This window comes from Schistocerca nitens, chromosome 3, assembly GCF_023898315.1.
Source record: "Schistocerca nitens isolate TAMUIC-IGC-003100 chromosome 3, iqSchNite1.1, whole genome shotgun sequence".
NCBI lineage: Eukaryota > Metazoa > Arthropoda > Insecta > Orthoptera > Acrididae > Schistocerca > Schistocerca nitens.
In genome coordinates, this window is record NC_064616.1 from 362902338 (window position 1) to 362921934 (window position 19597).

Below are 19597 nucleotides of genomic sequence, written 5' to 3' on the forward strand. Positions count from 1 at the left end.
TGGCCAGAATCTATTTGGGTTTTTTGCCAGACTTCGAGGAAGAGTTGTGGAAATCATTAAAAGCATCTCGCATTGAAGTATGCGCCATATTTCGAACTTCTGTAAAACTTTGCTAGTCTTGGGGATTTTGCGTTCTTTTAAATTTGGCATGCTTTTTTTCGTTGGCCGGCCGAAGTGGCCGTGCGGTTAAAGGCGCTGCAGTCTGGAACCGCAAGACCGCTACGGTCGCAGGTTCGAATCCTGCCTCGGGCGTGGATGTTTGTGATGTCCTTAGGTTAGTTAGGTTTAACTAGTTCTAAGTTCTAGGGGACTAATGACCTCAGCAGTTGAGTCCCATAGTGCTCAGAGCCATTTGAACCAACCATTTTTTCGTTGCTTCTGCAACAACGATTTGACCCGTTTTGTGTACCATGGGGGATCAGTACCATCACTTATTAATTTATGTGGTATATATCTCTCAATTGCTATCGATAATATGTCTTTGAAAACATTCCACAACTTTTCTACAGTTATATGATCAGTGCTGGCCGTTTTTGTGTACGTCTAATATCCCCTGTTAGTCCTATCCGCTACGGGTTGTACACATTTGAGCAACATTCTACGATGTATCAGACCAGTTCTTTGTAAGCAATCTCCCTAGTAGACTGACACCATTTCTATAGTACCTACTTGTGAACCGAAGCCTGTCACCTGCTTTACCTACGACTGAGCCTAAATTTTGAATCGGTTCCATAGCCCTACAAATCATAACCTAGGTAAACGATTCGAACTGCGATTCGTTGATATTGTAGTCATAGGTTATATGATTTTTTTCGGTTTTGTAATGCACAGTTTTACATTTGTGAACATTTAAGGCAAGTTGACAACCTTCGCAGCCGTTGAAACATTATCAGTATCCGACTGACTACCGCCGCAGCCTTTTTCAGACAGTACTTTGTAGATAAATGCATAATTTGAAAAACGTCTGAGGTTACTATTAATATTATCTGCCAGGCCATTAATATACAAAATGAACAGTAAAGGTTCCAACACATAACCCTGGGGCACACCTGAAGTAACTTCTACAGCTGCCGATGTTCCTCCATCCTAGATAATGTACTACGTTCTCCCTACCAAGAAATGTTCAATGTAGTCATAAATTTCGCTTGATACCCCATATGATCGTTGTTTCGATAAAAAGCACAGGTTGGTAGGGGAGATGGGGCGAATTCGTGTCATGTAGATCGGTCACTTGATATCGTAGTAACAAATTCGCTGAGCGGTGCTCTGATTGTGCTGCAATCTACAGAACAACGATAGGAACTAAAACAATAGTGTTAGCTATTGTTTGTTCGCGCCGCTTAAAAGAAAGACATGTCTTAAAGGTTTCATTACTTTTCTTATAATTCTAGCTGTGTGACTGAACCCAGGTAAGTGTGGGTATTCATGTTAGTTTTGTAGAATTCTTCTGATTTATAACTTGGTTACATACAAGAAGTTAATGTGGCAGATGTGTAATCTGAACTGCAATGTTTCTACTAACTAGCATATATTTAATAACTTGAAGATGGAGATTATGGCAGTCAACATGACTGGCATTGCCTCCACAAACGGTATTACGCCACGTAATAATAATTTTGATTTTACTCTCATTAAGATGGCGAAGAATCGTAAACGTATTTCGAATAAGGCAAAATGAACACAAGACTGCAAGATGTTATTAAAGCCTGCAAAGACGGGAAATCTAAAACGTTAGTAGCAAAAGTATTAGGGATTCCTTTCAGCACTCTCCAGGAGAGAATAAAGAAGGGAATGGAGGAATACCCTAGAATGGGTTGCAAATTTACGTTCATTGTTCAACAGAAAAAAGAAATTGCAGAACATGTCAAGAAGTTAGCAAACATGTTTTGCGGCATCGGTTCTCTGGATCTTAGGATATCTGCATACGAATTTGCGTAAATGAACAAAACAGTTAGAAGTTTCAATCAAATTTGGCGTATGCCTGGTAGAGATTGGTTGGACAGTTTTCCGGAGAGAAATCACTCCATATCTGCAAGGAAGCTAGAATCAATGACCATGAGATGGATTCGAGACTTGAGTAAGGAAGCAGTGTCCACACTCTACGATCCTCTGGCTGAAAATTGCAATAACTCAAATGAAACTCAAGGTGCAATATCTCCCAGCAAAAAGAAAGTAATTTGCAGAAATATCACCAATTCCAGGTCCTAGCAACGCCATGAAGAATAGAGCTGCAGCGCGGTTCCGGACTGAAGCGCCTTGAACCGCTCGGCAACAACGGCCGGCCGCGATTATTACAACTTGATACATCTGCAGTGGCTGAGCACTGTCTTACATATGGACATAGGATGCTATACAATGAGATAACAGTTGTTGGAAACGCCCATTACTGGGATTGTGTTTTAAAATATTCTGTCGAAATCAGATCTGTAGATAATATCATTAACTGTGATAATGGATACCCATTAAGTAAAACTTGGAATCCTGTTTTATCAGATATTAAGAAACAATGCTATATGAATCGATCGGCTATGAGTAGTATTTTTTAACGGTATACTGTTTTTCGACAGTATTCAGCACTACTAGAGGCGCTGCAACTCTTCTGCCAGGGGGCAACAGAAACGCTTGAGCGCTTGCGCATTACCTTGGCGCATGCGTTTTCGTATTTTCGCTGCATATAAAGGTTCCGTCGTTCACGGTTTGAATCAGGTCAACACTCGAGCTTACGTCACATGTCGATGGGTACCCCCAAGGCTCTGCGTTGTCTTCCATCCATTTATGTTAATCATATGCCAGTCCTCCCACACTGCCACCTGACGCAATACGCCGATGACACTACGCTCTATGCCACTGGCCGCAACACAGTCCAGCTCATTGTTCGCCTCCAGAGGCAGGTGGACGCGACAGTGACCTGGTGTCGTTCCAACAAGATTGCCCTCAATGCAGCGAAAACTACGGCAGTCTACTTCACTAAACGGCACCCCATCCTCCGCCACAACATCACTATTGCAAGTGTCCAGGTCCCATGGTCCCCCGATACCAAATACATATGTGTCCGGATGGATAAAAAACTGCTCTTCCATCGCCATGCAAAATACGTAACCCTAAAAGGACTCAAGCTGATAAAAGCGTTGTACCTAGTGTTTACCAGCTGGGAACTGAACCTCGACACCAATCTCCATCTGTACCAGATGGTTGCCCATCCTTCCCTCACCAATGGCTCCACTGCGTGGGCTACGTACGATTAGTGCCTCCCCGATGCAAACCCTCCAACGCCTGCAGAATAAGGTGCTTCGGTGGAGCCTGCATGCCCCTCCCCTCACGAGGGTAGTTACCCTCCAGGAGGAAACGGACATGGCCACTCTCAAGAAAGCAAGGTATCTCTATGCCAAAGTAGAAGCCCTACACGACACGTTCGCTGGCTTACAAAACATTGGCACAACGCATCCCCGGCTCTGGCACCGACACCCTGTTCCTTTCACCATCCTTGAGGACTCAATTCTGAAAATGGCTAACGATAGTACTGTTACGGCCACTGATGAAGTGTTAGTGTTGACTTGACCACTCGATGGGTATCGACCATCGTTAACCACCACTTTTGATACGTAATGTAGTTCGTAATTAGCTAATATTTATCTGCGACCTGAAATTCCACCGTCGGAGGGTTGTATGGGACTTCAAGTCCCCCCGCCACACCCCGGCTTAGCTTTTCTCACATGATGATGGCGGTCGTGTAGACTGAGGAAATATTGTGTGCGGATGACAGTTTGATCCGGCTAAAGACCCGAGAAGAATCTGATTAATTCTTGGATTTTCTGCCATTTTTTTATTTCCCGCCATTTTACACATAGGGCACTCGGCCTGTGTCACAAGGGGTGAGGAGAGGGGAGAAATCTGTGAATGGGACATGACATCATCATGACGTCTCATAAATCTGGCAACAAAAGAGAGACTGCCAGAACCCACTCATCATATCTGTACTACTGCCGCCCAAAAGTTAAGCATAATCACGAAAACACTAAAATGAGATGAGAAAAGATGATAAATCACCCAATATCAGTGTAAACATTTACCTACGAGCTCTACTTCTTCGCTCTATACAGGATAGGTGTACTCCGTCCTGTGAATAGTGGCATAAGCGAAAGGTAAACACAAACAGTGCATCAGAATACTCATGTCTCAGTCTCGTTTGTCTCTTCATAATGCGCAGAGTTTAGTCTCTTGGTGAAGCTGACAATGTAAAGCCACAAACATGCCATTTGGACCCTGTTTTGCAGGGTAGAATACGCGGGCGCCTGGAAGCAGACCGGACACAGACATTGGATTTGCCATAAAGTGTCATTTCGAGGCTTTGAGACACAGGAGATATTTGTCGTAGGCAATTACAAGGTCGACCAAGAATAATCGCCCCCAGCAGGATCGATATCTGGGTGTAACAGCCCAACGAAATGGGAGTACACCTGCAAGACAACTGGCTGCGGAGCTTGTTGCTGCCCCAGAAGCTGCTTTTTTCCGACGAACTGTGTATCGAAGGAGCAGTGTTTGCCGGACGTCCAGCCATGTGCATCCCACTCACTCCAGCACAGAAATGGGCTCATGTATTGTGCATTCGGCGTCAAAATTGGACCATGGATGGAGGAATGTGCTCTTCACAGATGGATCCCGCCTCTTCTTGAAAGATGATTCTCATCGCATATTACTTTCAAGAGAACATGGTAGCCGATACAACTCCAGGAACATCGTGAAAAGAGACTGGTTTGGTGGTGATGGTGTTATGGTGTGGAGAGACGTCACTTGAATGGCCTTATGGAACTGCACATCTTCGTTGGTGGTCGGAGGAATACTGTAAATGCTCAAAGGTACAGCGATGAGGTACTGCGATGACATGTTTGTCTTTTCAGAGCTGCGGTCCGCTTCGAGCTACTCTCGAAAGTGAAGATATCTGTCACATGGACTGGCCAGCGAGGTCCCCACATATGCATCTTATGGAACATACCTGGGATGCACCAGGGAGGCGAATTGCATCCCATCAGTCTCCACCAAGGACACTTCCAGACGTCTGCATTCTCTTGCTGAGGAATGACATCGACCACCAAGAGAGCTCTTGTGCCATCTCGTGGAGAGCATGCCACGTTGCTAAGATGCATATGTGGCTGTTAGGGGTAACCATATCCCCTATCAACAGCTTATTTGGATGTGAAAAAGATTTTGCTGTGGTGTTAGTTTCTTAGAAATGTGTATCTTAACTATCAGAACTATTGTCACGTTATGTTTTGGGTGATGTTGTGAACCAAATGACTTATGATTAAGCTGCAGCTTGTTCAGTAATCCCTCTGACATCGTGATGAGGCAACATGTCCTCTTTTGGACACTAGTGTACATCTATGGTCTCGGAACAACGATGCTAACTTCTAAAGCAGTAGCTGCTATTTCAATTCCCGACCCGGACATGGGCGATAAAAATATAAAACCGCATATTCAGTCGTTACTGCCGGCAGTCGGAATGTAGGAACAGTCGTTCACGATAGCAACTCTCACACATACCCACCCATCGTTCGTTTACATCACAGAGCGTTGTGAGAAAACTTACTTTCTGGATAAGCTTTGATATAGCTGCACATATATTAGTATAGTGTTGACTGGAATACTCTCTTTCAAATTCTGAAGGTGGCAGGGGTAAAAAAACAGGGAGCGAAAGGCTATTTACAATTTGTACAGAAACCAGACCGCAGTTATAAGATTCGAGGGACATGAAAGAGAAGCAGTGGTTGGGAAGGGAGTGAGACAGGGTTGTGGCCTCTCCCCGATGTTATTCAATCTGTATATTGAGCAAGCAGTAAAGGAAACAAAAGAAAAATTCGGAGTAGGTATTAAAATCCATGGGGAAGAAATAAAAACTTTAAGGTTCGCCGATGATGGTTCAAATGGTTCAAATGGCTCTGAGCACTATGGGACTCAACTGCTGAGGTCATTAGTCCCCTAGAACTTAGAACTAGTTAAACCTAACTAACCTAAGGACATCACACACATCCATGCCCGAGGCAGGATTCGAACCTGCGACCGTAGCGGTCTCGCGGTTCCAGACTGCAGCGCCAGAACCGCGCGGCCACTTCGGCCGTTCGCCGATGACATTGTAATTCTGTCAGAGACAGCAAAGGGCTTGGAAGAGCAGTTGAACGGAATGGACAGTGTCTTGAAAGGAGGATATAAGATGGACATCAACAAAAGCAAAACGAGGATAATGGAATGTAGTCGAGTTAACTCCGGTGATGCTGAGGGAATTAGATTAGGTAATTAGACACTTAAAGTAGTAAAGGAGGTTTGCTATTTGGGGAGCAAAATAACTGATGTTGATCGAAGTAGAGAAGATATAAAATGTAGACTGGCAATGGCAAGGAAACCGTTTCTGAAGAAGAGAAATTTGTTAACATCGAGTATAGATTTGAGTGTCAGGATGTCGTTTCTGAAAGTATTTGTATGGAGTGTAGCCATGTATGGAAGTGAAACATGGACGATAAATAGTTTGGACAAGAATAGAATAGAAACTTTCGAAATGTGGTGCAATAGAAGAATGCTGAAGATTAGATGGGTATATCACATAACTAATGAGGAGGTATTGAATAGAATTGGGGAGAAGAGGAGTTGGTGGCACAACTTCACAAGAAGAAGGGATCGGTTGGTAGGATATGTTCTGAGCCATCAAGGGATCACCAATTTAGTATTGGAGGGCAGCGTGGAGGGTAAAACTCGTAGAGGGAGACCAAGAGATGAATACACCAAGCAGATTCAGAAGGATGTAGGCTGCAGTAGGTACTGGTATTGAAGCAGCTTGCACAGGATAAAGTAGCATGGAGAGCTGCATCAAACCAGTCTCAGGACTGAAGACCACAACAACAATAACATAGTAGTGCTGTCTTAAAAATACGTTAGTCATTACTGGCATGTGCTATATATGTTAAAACTGCACTGTAGCTTCTAGAGGCATCATGAATTAATGGGGACTTGGCACGCACGTATCCTAAGTCCGAAAATCCACCAAAGGACGAACACTGAACAGCGTTGTAAGGGTTTTGTCTTTTCCAAGTAGTGACCATCCCAATTCAGGAGATAAGCTTTGCTCATATGCTGTTTTCTTCGTTTCCCTTCAAAACACACAACTAGAAAAGCTCTATAAGGCAGGGCTAGTGGTCAAAGAAAAACTGTCAAGCATCCATAAGTACAGAGATGTAGTTCAACATAGTAGACAACGTAAACTGATCTATATTTCCTTATGACGGAGGATAATGCCAATCAGCCTTAGCAACTCTGATGAATTAATTTCCAGTTGAAAAAATATCCTCACCAACGACGTCTTACAGAACATATCTGGGATACATAAGAGTGCAGCCCGTCAGTTGGCACAAGGGGAATTTCCAAACTGTCGGCCTAGCTCTTTCTCAGGAAAGGGATCTAGTGTTAACAAACCATGTAAACCACCTCATAGAAAGGATGTCACATTACTGTCAAACTATTGTGTCAGATACAGCCAACCACGTGATCACTTCTTAACTGTTTTCATGTTAAGAAAGACATTTTATTGTTTTGTTAATTTTTTCATATATATTTTCGCTTTCAGAACTTTTCTAATTGCATTTTGGGGTCACTGTTATATGCAAAATCTCCTGTAGTCAAGCATCACTTTGCCATATACCTCTTCAACCTGTTCAAAAAGAATATGAACTTTACTTGGCTACACTAACATTTTGTATATGAATGTACTTCTTGCAATTGCCTCACTGTTTCTGTAAGTGCTCGAGAACAAATAAAAGTCATTCTCTGCAGATTATTTATAATCACCTCGCATTTATTGAATAATGCTTTAAAATTTTCTAATCTAACGCCATGAAACCTTAAATTTCGTAGTGTAAATAAACAAAAATCGTAAGACCTGAGACGAAGACTGGAAGTTGGATGTCGTGAAAAGGGATGAATTTGCCAGAAATGCCGATAAAATTGCCAACGTGTTTAGCAACTTGATTCCCAGTATCGCCATCAAGAATGAATAGAGACCTGCCTGTCAGAAAGACATTTCTCATCAGAGTAATCACCATTACCTTTCCTGGTCAAAGTATATTCTTAATCTGTAATCTTACAGACTCTGTTCGCTTCCGCACTTTTCTCCTTTACAATCATAATGACGCAATCATTTCTTATCAGAGCGTAACACTTGAGCTAAAAGCTGGAAAAAAATTCCTGACAGATCGTTTTCACATTTTGTTCTGACCAGTAACCACCTTACGGACAGCAATATTTCGTCATGTAAAGTGCATCGTACCATTGACTTTTGGTCAATGGCGTCTCAGATTTCAACGTAGCTGTTACTGTACGAGTGGGTGAAGCAATACAAGTCTGCGAGCACAACATTTTTCCATCGACGCCGTTCACATGTTCATTGCAGCAAAGGCGGTTACGGTTTCTTAACAATGGTATGCGTGCCACCAGTTCAGCTTTCAACAAACGGCACCTACAATGAAGGATTCCAGTGCCGAGCCAACGGTGGACGCTGTACGATCCATCTCTATCACGCAGTCGAGACGGCAGACATCTCCAGTACAACGGTCATATTGTGCATTCTAGTACATGTTCGTCACTGCATACGACCCTGGTCTAGTCACTGGTTCCACACGTGCGTCAGTTTCCTTGCGTCCTGTCCAGTATGAGCCGAAATGACACGGTATGAGAAACCCATTTCCCGAAGACTGGTCGTTCTGCGTCGTTCCAACTTAAATGCTGCTGTTGTGACATTTATCTTCAACGAAACATACTCCAACTTGCTTTAATGTTTCCACTTATTTCAACGGCTCTTTAATGACTGAGCTTTGTGAGGTTTACGTGTCTCATGAGAGAGAGTGTTGCTAGGTAAATGTCTCTGTAATATCGTTTATGGTATCTACATTATCCTACAACACCTTCGAACTTTAATTCACTCGGTTCATTCTTTCCGAATCACGCAATTTTCAAGGAGGTTAGCACGTGAGCTACCATAGTCGTCTACTCGAAAGAACAAATGAAAGAAATAGAGTAGGAGCTTGCTGCATTAGTACTATCATTTATTCTTTCCTTTTTCGCCAGAGACTGATTACGATGACAATGACTGCTTGCAAAAAGCAAAAAAGAGCACTAGCAATGTATTTGAATCTTATTTAAATAATTTAATATTCTTATTTATTCATTTTATTAGCTTTCGAAATTACCATGCGTTTTCTGACCGATACCTTGAGGTGCTCTCCTTTCTTAGAAGACCACGATTGTTTCAGCCATGTTCTCACGTATTGCAACAAGGAAACGTCGCATGAGTCTACGTGGGCTCTACAGCGCAACAGTCCAAGAACGTTTAAGGCTATTTCACAATTTTTTTCCCTGGCGTGCTGGAGAGCTGCCGTGAACTCGGGTCTCGACAGACCAGGAGTTTCGGATTGCCACTTGAGCCTCCTCATCTTTAAGACTCTTAATTTTTCTTTATTGATTCTTTCGAAAAATGGGAACAACGAAAGTAGGTTTCGTCGCCAGTAATTCGGTACGGTGAGGGAATAACAGAAATAGAGGTCGGACTCCATGTCGAAGATAAAGTCGTCGAAGATGGAGCGTAAGCACCGATTGTATATGTATGTAGATGGAAGTCGGCCATGTCCCTTTGAATGAACCATCACAAATTCTGCCTTAAGAGATTTAGGGGAATATTGCTTGTTTGATAAACACGCATCCCATTTCACATAAATGGAGGTAGAGGTCTGGGGCTTAATTTACCTATAGCACTACAAAGTTTTTATTTTCAAAAGAACTGTCCGGTGTTTCATAGGCTCAATCATTTACATACCTGTTTATATAACATTGGAATACTATTTACAACTACGTTTAGGATCAAAGATTTCATTTAACCTTCACAAATGTTCATGGGCGCTCCACGGAAGCACAAGAAACATCCAAGGCTATAGTCAAACTTATTACATACTTCTGTCGTTACTACGGAGTCTGACACAGATGCCCCCCACCCCCTCAAAAGGAAAATACTGTCAGATTAGGAGACCTTGGTGGTCGATGCTGCAATGCAGGATCCGTAAGCCCCTCACTGCGGATCCATCGTCGATCCACCTTATTGTTACAAAAACCACGATCCAATGTTTTAACTGCTGTGCAACTTTAACTGAATTTTTCGTCGGTGCTTGCCATGATAATATTAAAAGGGAAACACTTCTAATGTTCTACAAAATTATATTTATTTGTTCACGAACCACCTTTCGGCTTCTTAGGCCACCTTCAGGTGACAACTGTCGTGGTCATTTCACGAGACCTATGTGGCAGGAAGTAACATGTTGCCAGACTCGCCTTCGAACTTACGCTATTGGAATTTCAGCAGTAACCCTCCCGCCGGCCGGAGTGGCCGTGCGGCTCTAGGCGCTACAGTCTGGAGCCAAGCGACCGCTACGGTCGCAGGTTCGAATCCTGCCTCGGGCATGGATGTGTGTGATGTCCTTAGCTTAGTTAGGTTTAATTAGTTCTAAGTTCTAGGCGACTGATGACCTCAGAAGTTAAGTCGCATAGTGCTCAGAACCATTTGAACCAAGTAACCCTCCCACTGATAAACAGCGCTTCTCTTGTAGGAACTGCTACTTGAATTTGTTGAGCAACATGTAACTCTGTCGCGTCTTCTAAACGACCCCGTGAAGAAACGCGCTGCTCTTCGTTGGATCTCATCGACTGAGTGAAATCCTGCGATCCATATAAAGTAATTCGGCATTACGCCTACGCATTCAACAGGTCTGTAAATGCGGCTAATAATGCTTATGACAGACACTGCAACACAAGAACGTTATCGGCCTGCTGAAAGACGAAGCGAATGGGTCGCAGATTGTGTAATTTGTGGGACTCTGATCTAAAATGTTACAGATACAGAGCCACCGAAACCTGGGTTATGGGTATGCATAGTGTGGCCTCAAAAGCTCTTACAATCGAAGATCACAAGGAGTATCCACTGGATGGCGCTGGCGGTGCTCCGTCTCGACCTCCACGTATGGTGGAACAAGTAGTCTTTCGATATCGTGATCATGAGGTACATAACTGCAACGCAGCTGAAAGTCAGGCTGTCGTTTCATGATAACAAACAGTTCATCTGTAAGGATGAGAGTGGAACCCTCCCGTGTGTGTCTATTGTGTATTAAACCGAGGACCTAGAAACGACGGAGAGGTTTCGTCCCGCCGTAGCCCTCAGTGGTACACAACACCACAACATGCCACAGCCGTCCACCCACCCCACCGCCGCCCTACACTGAACCCAGGGTTATTGTGCGGTTCGGCCTCCCAGTGGACCCCCCGGGAACGTCTCATACCAGAAGAGTGTACCCCAAATGTTTGCATGATAGAGTAATTAAGATGTACGCGTACTTGGAGACAGTGTTTGCGGTTTGCGCAGCAATCGGCACATAGTGCAACTGAGGCGGAATAAGTGGAACCAGCCCGCATTCGCCGAGGTAGATGGAAAGCCACCTTAAAAACCATCCACAGGCTGGCTGGCACATCGGACGTCGACAATAATCCGCTGGGAGGATCCATGCCGGGGACCGGCACGCCTTCCCGCTCGGGAAGCAGCGCATTAGACCGCGCGGCTAGCCGAACCCTCCCATGCTCACACTATTCACTCGAGTGACTAAATGCATAAATGAGTATTTATTTGTAAATAGTGGATGTGTTTGCGAGAGTTTATGTGGAACAGTCGGCTGAACCGTTTGCCTTAAGTGTGTGTAAGCGTGTGCGTTCCTGAGTTGATTGATTTCACACTGTATGTAAGTGAAAATTGTATACATTAAGTCTAATATGTACATTGGAACTTTTAATGAGGGTATGAGAAGCATAATACGAGGCCTGTTCAGAAAGTAAGCTCCGATTGATTGCCAAATTGAAACCACAGTGAACATCAGAAATGTTTTACTTGTAACAATTAGCTACACCTTTCAGCTACTTCTCTACGTAGTCGCCGTTCTGACTTAGACTTTTGTCATAGCGTTGTACCAACTTTTCAATAGCCTCGTCATAGAAGGCAGCCGCCAGTGCTTTCCGCCAATTCTCCACGCTGGCCTACACCTCGTTGTCTGTGTCAAAATGTTGTCTTCAAAGACAGCGGTTCATGTGACCAGAGATGAAACTCAGGGGGAGACAATTGCGGACTGTATTGTGGGTAATCTCACATTTCCATTTGAAAACGATGCAGGAGCATCTTCATTGCCCCTGCAGAATGCGGCTGAGAATTGTCTTGAAGAAGAAACAGCACGACAGTTATGTAATGTTAGCTGCATAGCTTCAGGCGAAATTTCTCACCAGGCCCTCGTACTTGGCGGCAGACACTATTTTCTACACATCTTTACGCACTCACTGCGAGCTCAGAAATGAGAAGAGCGACGTGATGCTAACTGGGGTTATACTAGAGACACTACCCAACACATCTGTGCAAAGCTTTATCGGATTTTCATAGTCGTTTCCATTTCGCGACCGATCGGAGCTTACTTTCTGAACGCCCCTCGTATTTACATAATTCCCAAAAGATACAAATTCTAACCCTCATACACCACACAGTGGTTTCCTGAATGTAACGCTTTATACCAAAAAGATATGCCAGGTGCAACAAACACGGTCGATTTTTAAATGTAACATCCATACGGTCTTTTCCTAGGACAGATGGAGGCAACTTGCTTACTTCTTATCTTGTAAAGATAACTCTTAGCCGACCGCAGATTCTAACGCGCATGCAACAAAAGTGCATAACAGAATGGCTAATAGAAAGGTTCCAATGTTACTATAACGAGATGTTACGATGCCAACTAATTTTTGTTTCATTTGACCCCCTGTAAAGTTAGTAAAAACATTTCTAGAACCTGTCTAACATCAAAGTTCACAGCAAGGTCCCCGGATGCTTATCATCATTTCCTGAGAACCATAAAAATGACAAAAATGCATCCATCATACGATCTTAGAAACCACACGAGATCAGTCATATATGTTTTTGAGACAACTTTCAACAAATTCTTTATGCGCAATCGTACTTCATACACTAAATCACGAGTTTCTTCCACGAAAACTGAACGTAGGCTCCTACACATAATTTTAAGATTAACACGGGTTTGCACATCTCGTCTTAGCAACCACGATAGTTTTGTACTTTAAAATATGCTTCTTTAACAGTTCCGCACAGATGAAAATCGCTTGGTGCGAGATCCATGCTATGCGGAAGGTGCTATAATTCAGTCCAACGTCAACGCCGGACTAAATCACGCGGAACAGATAGCCTATGCGGTCACCTGTCGTGTAACAAAACGGCACCTTTCGAAAGCAGTCGAAGGCATTTTCTTCAAATTGTCACCCCAAACCATGGAGTGTGGCTCAATAAATATCAACATTTATGGTCTCTCCTTAGACGAGGAAATCAACCAGTAGCGCACCGCTCGTGTCTCAAAAGACTGTGGCGATTACATTCTCCACGGCTCCCGTTATTTTGACCTTCTTATGGGGGAATGGACGGTCTCCATGTCTTTGGTTCTCTCTTTGTCTCATGTGTCACATGATGTACAACGTTTCGTCCTATATGACTATGCAGTGCAGGAATGAAACACCCTCTGCCTAATACCCAACGGAGTGCCAGAGAGACGAGCCCGTCTCACGACTTCCACTATAATACCAACGGAGATGTAAGAATTGTGTGCAGCCTACCTCATTGAATGAAGGCTCCGATAGACACACGTTCTCCTCTCAAGCGAACTTGCTTGTCCGCCATGAACTTTGCACGTTTCGCACATCTGTTTTGCCTTCATCGCATTGATAATATTAAAACAATACCTTTTTGTGATATTACACATATTTCGTATACTTTCACTAGCTGGCGATGAATTTCAGATGCGAACATTTTCTTTAAACGGAAATGCCTTTTTACACTTTGCACTTGAATCGACGACCATCTATACGTCAACACTTCCATCTTGAAACAGGATTTCGAAGCGCAGTAGCATAGCTACCTCCATCTAACTGATCTTCTCTTCCATCTAGACATGTAATTCAGTTAGCATGTGTGACATGAGGGTTTCTGTCACCTTATTTGTTGAACAACTCTCATAGTCCTGCTCATCTTTCTTGTGATCCATATTGTATATTGGAACGATTGCTACCTATTTCCAGCCACATGGAACGCTTCTTTGTTCTTCTTCTTGCCACCGCATCAGGTCCGATTACCTTTCCTCTATAGAACGACTTAAGCTGATTTCTGCGTTCACTAATTTTAATATCCATCACTGTCGCATACATTACGATCCACTTCGGCGAAGAAATTCCGGAGGGCAGGATTTAGGTGATGGATGAACGAAGTGGGAAAATGAATTATTGATGACTTCAAGTATGTAAAGCGGTGAGGGAGCAATGTTATTAAACCAAGTGGACCAACCAAATCTATAAAGCAGGCGAGTAATCTTCAGTTTCTCATGCACGGCTGTCTCACAATATACACTCTTGACTTCGTTCTATCGAATGATTGCGTGTAGGACCACAACGTTTTAGACAACTTGGCAGCTAAGATTTGCATACACATTCGTTGAACCATTCACGCAAAAATTTTCATCTTTCAGTACTGTATTTTGGGGTAGCATACGCGACGAATAGCAAGCCTAATGTTGCGGAGTGTCTCAACAAGTAATACAATCCGTCAGCCGATGATCCCAATGGAAGATACTACTCCTTCAAATACCTTCTATCAGACTACTGCTAGACTCGAATTCCAACGAAACAATAGCCTTCCCACACGTCACAAAAAATGGTTCAAATGGCTCTGAGCACTATGCGACTTAACTTCTGAGGTCATCAGTCGCCTAGAACTCAGAACTAATTAAACCTAACTAGCCAGCCGGAGTGGCCGTGCGGTTCTAGGCGCTACAGTCTGGAGCCGAGCGACCGCTACGGTCGCAGGTTCGAATCCTGCCTCGGGCATGGATGTGTGTGATGTCTTTAGGTTAGTTAGGTTTAATTAGTTCCAAGTTCTAGGCGACTGATGACCTCAGAAGTTAAGTCGCATAGTGCTCAGAGCCATTTCAACCAAACCTAACTAATCTAAGGACATCACACACATCCATGCCCGAGGCAGGATTCGAACCTGCGACCGTAGCGGTCGCCCGGCTCCAGACTGTAGCGCCTAGAACCGCACGGCCACTCCGGCCGGCCACACGTCACATCGAGCGTAGAAGTCTTCGTCATGGTACCTAATATATTGGTATTTCTGTACCCTAAATATTGCCATGAGCTTTCACCGACTACAAATGTACTGAATAAGATTACTCTTCGGAGGACAGGCACTGAATTTCAGAAGTCTGAAGTCTGCAATTACAGACAATGTAGCAAGCAAAAACTCAAAAACCTTCCAAATACATATATCATTTGGTTCCTAGATGTAAAAGGATTATTGCAGGTCGTAGTGGAGTCACAAAATAATGTAATGTACGTTGGTTTCCATGCGTTTAGAAGAAAATGACAAACTTAATGGAGACACAAACAGTTATGTGTTTACTGCGATGAATACCAACACAAAAATAAAAGGGGGAAACACAGATCCAGATAAAGAAGTTATACGGAAGAAACTGTGCCGATGCAAGTTACCTGTTTAGAAATAACACTCTCAACAAAAAGATAAAGGAAAATGAAATAAAGGAAGGCAACTAAAGCGACAGATATTGACTAACAAGAGCATGTTCAGTAATACCGTGTGTTCCTAAAATGATGTTATTCCAGACTTTAAGGAATGATATGGAAATGCAAACGTATCAGTTACAGATGAGGTACAGTGGTAGGGAAACGCCCTAGTCGAACACGACGAGGCTAAACGTGTTGTGGACAACTCTGCCAGTGGAACACGAGAACCTCGTGTTCTACGATGTGACAATTGATTTACGGTACTGCGTACGCTGTTGTTTACGCTGTAAGATAGGCATACCCCATGGCGAATCCTGTTTGGTTCATCTGGTCTGACACCAGTTGACTCTTTCTTGTCAAATCATGGCAATATTTCTACGAAAAATGGCAAAACTTTTTGCGACGATATCGTGCCTGCATTAAAGACAGTGTGAACAACTGTTGTGAATGTGGCCCATTATGTCAGTTGTCTAGAGGAATAAAATTATAACAATTTTTTTCTGTTTGGGTTTAGGTTTTCAACAGCTCCAGTAGGGCAATCGAAAAATTTTTAATTTTCTCACTTGCACTTACGTTTTTCGATGCAGTCGTTTTGAGACCGGGGTTACCTATCTGAAATTGATACATCTGTCATGGAAGCACCGTGTATGCACTGTTAGATTACGTTTTCAGTGAAAACGCACTGGGAATAATAACAACCGTAAAATACTTAGGTGTAACCTTCCGGAACGACCAAAGATGAATTGATCAAATAAAGTCAATTCTAGGAAAACAATTACCAGATTGAGATTCATTGCAAGAACCTTAAGCAAATGTAACTCATCCACGAAAGATATGACTTACAAAACGTGTATTTGGGGGATTCTTGAGTATTTTTCGTCGGTGTAGAACCCTTACCAAGTAGGATTAACAGTAGAGCTAAGAAGATCCATCGAAGAGCGGGACGTTCCGTCACGGGATTGTTTAGCTGGCGAGAGAGCATCGCGGAGATGCACAACGAACTCCAGTGGCAGTAGTTACAAGAGGAGCGTTGTGTATCACGGACGGGGTTTCCGTTGGAATTCTGACAGCGCACGTTCGAGGAAGAGTCGGGTAACATAATATTTTCTCCTACATGTATCTCCCGAAATGACGACGACCAGGAATTCATGGAAATTAGAGAGTATTCGGAAGTACTCGCGACTGAAAGAAGAGAAGGGGGAAGTGATAGTCATACTAGGCGTACGCTCCGTTGCGCTCCGTTAGGTAGCTGGCGGAGTGTAGGTGCAGATGGAGATGTATGAAATCTGATAACATATTAAAACGTACGTAATCAATGTATCAGCTCATTGCTGCTCAAGTAACGCCAATATAGACAAAGATGGTGATGGCTACGTGTCACTACATACACAGTAACGTGTGACGCTTTTAATATTAGTCGTTGAGGGCTCCATTGGTAATAAATGTCATTCTTCTTACAAAGCTACTCTTAGAGTAGAAGTGACACAGGGAATAGCACAGCAAACATCAACAGCCCACCCAAGAAGATTCCAAATACCCCCTGAGTGATTCAAGACTAAAGGTCCAGCTGGCCTTTCTATGGGCAGAAAATTAACCCGCAAGACGATTCTTGTAAGGTTATCGAATTGTAGCATGAAATCATCTTCTGTTTCAAGTGCATAAGGAAGTACTAACATCAAGAGTGTCGTCTCCCCAGCTTACTTCCACCTGGAAAACGATATAGGCCTATTAGTCACTCAAAAGGTATACAGTACTGCTCCACACACAGACAATTTCTAGTCTGAAGGCATCGCTCAACACAAAGTTTTCACTCAGTTTCAACAACATTAGCACTAAAAGACCTTAAGAAAAAATCATTTAATAAAACGATGTTGGGGTACTGAAGAATGTACACTGATGAGCCAAAAGAGAATAACCACTGCCCACCGCGAGGTTGAATGCCTCCTGTTGGTGTTACGGGCACGTGACACGGTAAGAAAAGTATGTAAGCGGAGGAGAGACGAATGGGCAGTCATTATGGTAAAGATACGATCTGTACCCATTGGAACATATATCGGGCGCCAGCTGCGTGCCCGTAAACCACCATCCCGTAATTTGCGGGAATCGCTTGACCCTTGCGTAGACATCTAAAATGCGGAAACCCACTGACATAAGCGGTTTTGACAAAGGGCACATTGTTGTGGCGCTGCAGCTGGAGACGAAAATCTCTGGAACGGCGACGCTTGTGGCAATCGAAGGCATTATGACAGCAGTGAACTACGTGAACACTACTGTGGACCGCATTCATCGCTTCATGCTTGAAGTCTCTCCCTAACGGGATGACATCTTTCAGCAGATTAACTGCCCGTGTTGCAAGGTCTGAATCGTGCTACAGTGGTTTGAGGGGCATTATAGTGAACTCAGATTGAGGTCTTCGCCAGCAAACGTGCTTGATCTGTACCCATTGGAACATATATTGGGCGCCAGCTGCGTGCCCGTAAACCACCATCCCGTAATTTGCGGGAATTGCTTGACCCTTGCGTAGACATCTAGTGCCATATACTTCTGGAATCCTGCCAAGGACTTGACCAAGCAGAATCGCTGCTGTATTGTATTTGCATAGAGCCCAACACGGTATTAAACTGGTGGTCATAATGTTCCGGCTCATCGGTGTATACGAGGGTTGCATAAAAAGTGGTGGCGAGACTGCCGTAAGACGAAGTACGAGGGTATTTCGGAAAGTAAAGATACACCGTACGCCAGAGGAACAGAAGAGTTTTGGCGAGCAAGTTGGCAACACTGATGTTAACCTTGAACCGTTAGTTTTCTCTTCGCGGTCGTTCGGCAGTTGAACGTTGCTCCTGGTTGGAGTATGTCGTGTTTAAAATGGCTGCGCCGATTCAGAATCCCGCCAAATGCGAAGTGCGCTCCGTCATACGTTTTCTTCATGCAAAAGTCAGCGACCAGCGGATATTCACAAAGAAATTGTTTCTGTTTATGGGAACATTATGAATCGACAAAATGTAACGAAATGGTGTCGTCATTTTTCTGAAGGTAGGACCGATGTTTATGACGAACAAAAATCAGGTCGGCCATCTGTGATCTCTGATGCCCTTCTTCGGAGAACGGAGGAAGCAATTCGTGCGAACAGACATCTCACATTGAAAGAATTGCATCAGATCATACCGGACGTGTCAATGACAACTCTTTATGACGTTGTGACTGTCAAGTTAGGGTACAGGAAATTGTGTGCGCGCTGGGTTCCAAAACTGTTAACTAAAGAACACAAAAAGAAAAGGATGGGCTTTGCACTCGACTTCCTCACACGCTATGCTGAAGCAGGTGATGAGTTCCTTGATCACATTGTGACAGGTGACGAGACGTGGGTTTATCACCATACACCTGAATCCAAGCAACAATCAATGCAATGGCACCATTCGAATTCACCAAAAGCCAAGAAATGTAAAACGTCGATTTCAGCGAAGAAAATCATGGCTTCTGTTTTTTGGGACAGACAAGGCATTCTTCTGTAGGATTTTATGCCTCCTGGAACGAGAATTAATGCTGCTGCATATTGCCAGACTTTGAAACGTCTTCGAAGGGCAATTCAAAACAAACGCAGGGCAATGCTGACAAGTGGAGTCCGCTTGCTTCATGACAACGCTCGGGGTCACACAGCGCTCGTAACCAAAGCACTACTCAAACAATTCAAATGGGACGTATTGGACTATCCGCCATACAGCCCGGACCTTGCGCCCACCGACTTCCATGTCTTCCGTTACCTGAAGTCACATCTTGGTGGAAAATCATTCCACGACCATGAAGAGATCGAAGATGAAGTTGAAATGTTGTTCCGACAACAGACGGCAACCTTCTACGACTGTGGGATACAAAAGCTTGTGCACCGACTTAACAAATGTTTGGA